The following is a 6,000-nucleotide window of genomic DNA, read 5'->3' as shown; positions in this document are numbered from 1 at the left end:
GGGCCCTATATCTAACTGGAAGCCAATGCAGGGACTGACAGAGCGTGGAGGCGTGGGAGGTGCAACCGGACAGGAAAATAAGCCTCGCAGCCACTTTCATTATAGATTGCAGCGGTGCAAGCTGGGAACATGTAAGACCGGTGAGAAGGGGATTGCAGTAGTCGAGGCGAGAGAGAACAACAGCATGAACCAGTATCTTAGCCGCGTCCGGCGTTAGATATGGGCTGATGCGCGCTATGTTCTTGAGTTGGAAGCGACAGGATTTGACTATTGATTGGACATGGGGAGTAAAAGAGAGGTCAGAATCAAAAAGATCTCCTAGGCAGCGAGCCTGCCCATAGGGGAGCATTTGATTGGCTGAGATTGTCAAGTAGGCAGAGTTGAGGCAGAGCCAGCACAAGCCAAACACAGCCCTGGCCAATCATCATCTCCTCATAGTGATGCATTAAATCAATGCACCTCTGTGAGAAAAGTACAGTGTCTGCATGCAGAGGGTGGAGACACTGAATATCATGTTATGAATCTCTGTTGATGGTGAGGGAATGTAGAATTACCATCTTTATTTGGATAATGTGTGTTCAAAGGGAATCTGCCATTTCTCTGTCATTACATTGACTAAAACAGGGAAAATCACCTATAACTTGTGTCAACCTTTTTTCGTATGATGAACTAAATAAAAATCCCAGACCAATGAAATGTCAATAAAGTACTGGTTTATTGTTTAAAACTTCACTTTTATTTTATGTGAGTCACATTTATTACTGACATTATTCTTTTAAACTGATAAACTAAAAGTGAAGTTTTAGACAATAAACCAGTACTTTATTGACATTTCATTGGTCAGGGATTTTTATCTAAGTTCATCTCAATATTTCATTGGGTCCATGCCCGAATTTATCCCCTTGAACATTTTATGTTATACTCCCACCCTTCCCATTTTTTTTTCGCATGATGTTCTATTCAGCCTGCAGACACAGAATTTAGAATAACAATACCTGACAGCAGGGGTGTACCTAGAGCATTTGGCACCCGGGGCGGGTCCTATTTTTGGCACCCCCCCTCCACCCCCCAACTTTAAAATGTAAAAAGCAACCACATTTTTTTTTTTTTTTTTATGTATTTAGTACTAAGCAGTGTTTATGCTTTTAAATGTAAGCATGTTTTTGTATGGAGTATGTTTGAGTGAATGTAGGATGTGTGTCTGTATGTGGTGTTGGCGATTGAATGCAGGCATGCATTTTTATGTAGTGTGGTTTTTGAAGGCAGTGGTGTGGTTATATATAATGGTGACGTTGAAATGCAGGGTTGTATTTGTGTGTAGTGTTGGTGAGATTCTGAGATGTATGCACATATACACATACACACACCTAAATACACACTGACACACATGCAGATACATAGACACATAGGAACAATATATAGGGGGTAAGATACCACAATCCAAACTGGGGGGGGGGCACTAAAACTTTTCACTAAGGGATGGGGTAATGTGCTGCCATTGGCAGCATGCAGTGCACGTTGGCATCAGTCAACAAATTTGCATATAATTCACATTAGCCACCCAGATTTCTTGTTCGTGGGCTAGCTGACTTCCTTAACGTTGATCTTTGTTTATCAGATAACTCCCTTATTTGCTATCCTTATGTGGGATTGCCATATTTAGGGACACCAAATAAGGATAAGGGAGCTATCTGCTAAACAGAACCCTAATTTGGTATCTTTAAATATGGAAATCTCACATAAGGACACCAATTTAGAGAATTATCAACTAAACAGCCAAAAGATGAATTAAAAAAAACAACCTTTTCCTAATTTCAGTTGTTTAGTAGATAACGCCCTTATTTGTTATCCTTATGTGGGATTGCAATATTTAAGGACACCAAATAAGGGAGCTATGTACCAAACACATACACATTTATATACACACACAATAACACAATAGGTGTATGTCTGTGTGTATATCTGTGATTGTGTGTGTGTGTATGTATATATATATACACGTGTGTATGTATGTGATGTTTGCGTGTGTATATCTAATTATGTGTGTTTGTAATTGTATGTGTGTGGGTCTGTGATTGTGTATGTATCTCTGTAGTTAAGTGTGTTGTGTGTGTATATATATGTGTATATATATATATATATATATATATATACACACACACACACACACACACACACTTAACTACAGAGATACACACACACACACACACACACTTAACTACAGAGATACACACACAACCACACACATAAACACATACATACACAATCACAGACCCACACACATACAATTACAAACACACATAATTAGATATACACACGCAAACATCACATACATGCACACATTTAATAATTAAGAGGTCCACCCAGCCTCCCTACCTTGCTCTGGGAGGGCTAGAGTGGATCCTCAGTCCCTGGTAGTCAGTGGTTGCTGCTGGGATCTCTGTGCTCTTCATGCACACGTCCCTTGCACATCCTGTAATATGACGCCGATGATGTTATGTGCCGACTCACTGCAGGGCGAAGACAGTCAGATACAGTCAGATGTACACAGTTATACGCATATACTGTCAAATACAGCCACATGCACACCATACCAAACACATAGTCACTTGCACACTGTCAAACGCACAGCTGCAGGCAGACAGTAACACACACAGTTACAGACCGACAGTCACACACACACAGCTACAGGCAGACAGTCACACACACACAGTCTCACACACACACAATTACAGGCAGACTGTAACATAGTTACAGGCAGAACACAGTCACACACACTCAGTGACATGCAGACAGTCCCAGGTAGACAATCACAGGCAGACATTCATACATACAGGAACAGGCAGACAGTCACACACACAGTCACCAAAAGTCAGTCTCATGCACAGTCACAGGCAGACAGTCATACTCAGTCCCAGGTAAACTGTCACAGGCAGACATTCATACACACAGGCACAGGCAGACAGTCACAGACGCAGTCACAGGTAGACAGCCACAGGCAGACATTCACACACAGTCACAGATAGTCACAGGCAGGCATTCACACACAGTCACAGATAGTCACAGGCAGACATTCACACACAGTCACAGATAGTCACAGGCAGACATTCACACACACAGTCACAGATAGTTACAGGCAGACATTCACACACACACAGTCACAGATAGTCACAGGCAGACATTCACACACACAGTCACAGGCAGACAGTCACAGACGCAGTCACAGGTAGACAGCCACAGGCAGGCATTCACACACAGTCACAGATAGCCACAGGCAGACATTCACACACAGTCACAGATAGTCACAGGCAGGCATTCACACACAGTCACAGATAGTCACAGGCAGACATTCACACACACAGTCACAGATAGTCACAGGCAGACATTCACACACACAGTCACAGATAGTCACAGGCAGACATTCACACACACAGTCACAGATAGTCACAGGCAGACATCCACAGACACAGTCGCAGGCAGACATTCAAACACATTCACAGACACAGGCAGACATTCACACACAGTCACAGACAGTCACAGGCAGACATTTACACACAGTCACAGACAGTCACAGGCAGACATTCACACACAGTCACAGACAGTCAAAGGCAGACATTCACACACAGTCACAGATAGTCACAGGCAGTCATTCACACACACAGTCACATATAGTCACAGGCAGACATTCACACACAGTCACAGATAGTCACAGGCAGTGGCGTACGTACCGCGGTCGCAGCTGCGACCGGGCCCGGCACTCCAGGGGGCCCAGCCGCCCTGTGGCCCCCCGCGACCGGGTAGCAGCTGCCATGCTTTCATGCTTTGCGGCCCCGGCCCGCACGGCAAACCGCCGGGGCCGCATGTTAAGGGACCACCCGATGGACATGGATTGTAAGGGGGCCCGGTCTGCGCTGAGCGCTTTAAGAGCGCGACCGGACCCCCTGTGATGAGATCATCACACGCTGGGAGGAAGTGACCGCACGTCACTCCTCCCAGCATACTGAGAGCCTGCGCGGGAGGAAACAGAAAGGATTAGGGAGTCAGAGTGAGAACTCTGACTCCCATCAGGCTGAGCCACCACTGGACCCCAGGGAAATCACACATGGTAGGAAACATTTTGTGTCTCTGTATGTGTGTATGTATGTGTGTCTGTCTCTCTGTGTGTGTGTATCCGTATGTATGTCTGTGTTTGTGTGTATGTGTGTGTCTCTGTGTGTATGTCTGTCTGTGTCTTTGTCTCTGTATGTGTGTGTATGTGTTTATGTATGTTTGTGTCTGTGTCTCTGTATGTGTGTATGATTGTATGTCTGTGTCTCTGTATGTGTGTATGTGTGTGTCTCTGTATGTGTGTATCTGTGTGTCTCTGTATGTGTGTATCTGTGTGTCTCTGTATGTGTGTATCTGTCTCTGTATGTGTGTATCTGTCTCTGTATGTGTGTATCTGTATGTATGGCTGTGTATGTATGTGTGTATCTGTGTCTCTGTATGTATGTGTCTGCATGTGTGTACGTATGTGTCTGTCGGGGGTGTGTGTGTGTGTATCCGTATGTATGTCTGTGTCTTTGTCTCTGTATGTGTGTGTGTATGTGTTTATGAATGTTTGTGTCTGTGTCTCTGTATGTGTGTATCTCTGTATGTGTGTATGTGTGTCTGTCTCTGTATGTGTGTATCTGTATGTATGGCTGTGTATGTATGTGTGTGTCTGTGTCTCTGTATGTATGTGTCTGCATGTGTGTATGTATGTGTCTGTCGGGGGTGTGTGAATGTGTTTGTGTCTGTATGTATGTGTCGGGGGGGAAGGACCCATAGTCAGGGGGGAGAGGGTCAGGGTAGGGGGGGGGCACGGATCAGATTCGCCACTGGTCACAGGCAGACATTCACACACAGTCACAGATAGTCACAGGCAGACATTCACACACAGTCACAGACAGTCAAAGGGAGGGATTCACACACACAGACAGTCACAAGCAGTTTCACACACACAGTCACAAGCAGTTTCACACACACACACACACACACACACACACACACTCTCTCTCTCTCTCTTACTTACTGGTGGAGGAGTCCAGTCAGTGAGTCCCTGGTGTGTTGGAGTTGGGGAAGCAGGGCCTCCTTCCTGCTTCCCCTCAGTGTGCTGCAGTGAAAGGCAGCAAATGGAGGCTGGCTGTAGCTCCGCCCCCGCATCCGGTTTGGCTCCGCCCCCATTTCTCCGTGCAGTACACTGTACTGCTGAATTCCCAGCCCCTGCGTGTGTGAGCTGTGTGGCTCCCGGCGCCCTGTGCAGCCACACAGCTCACAGATTCACAAGCCCTGGAGGCACCCCCTTACCTGGTGGCACCCCCCTAACTGGTGGCACCCGGGGCGGACCGCACCCCCGCCCCCCCCTTAGTACGCCACTGCCTGACAGTGAGCTAAGATGAAAATACAGAGTTGAAGGATAAATAGATATGAATTTCTTCATGTAATTTTGCAATGGACAGCCATTGCTGTCACTAAAAAGGCCCTGTTATGGTTTGTGTAAAATAATGACCTGGCTCAGGGTCCCCTTTCCATCACCTTTGGGTTTCGAATTGAAGCTTAAAATTCAATAAAGAGGGTTGATAGGACACTGTCCACCCCCTATTCCCATTAAGGCTGACCCGGTGGGCGCTCTGTAAAAACAAAAAACATGGGGGACATAATAAGGCCCTCTTCAGCCCCACCAATAATGCAGCAGGTGACGGCTTTTTATATAATAATGTAGGGTGACATCTCACTGCCCTCCCAGCCCAGGCAATATTCTCAGGTAAGTTTTGTAAGAAAAGAGACTTGCTTGTCAGAGCATTCTAATAGGTTAGCTTCCAAGCCAACAAATCAGGATATCTTCAAAGCATGGGGAACTTTTATAAAAGCTCATTCTGTGTGCAGCCCTTGCAGAGCTCATATGTATTATTATTTTTTTGTTGCGTGGCTTTATTTCTCAAAAATTAGCAATTTGTTTCTTTTTTTTCTTTTTAAAAT

This window comes from Pelobates fuscus, chromosome 1 (genome assembly GCF_036172605.1).
Source record: "Pelobates fuscus isolate aPelFus1 chromosome 1, aPelFus1.pri, whole genome shotgun sequence".
Lineage (NCBI taxonomy): Eukaryota > Metazoa > Chordata > Amphibia > Anura > Pelobatidae > Pelobates > Pelobates fuscus.
This window is presented reverse-complemented; position numbering follows the sequence as displayed.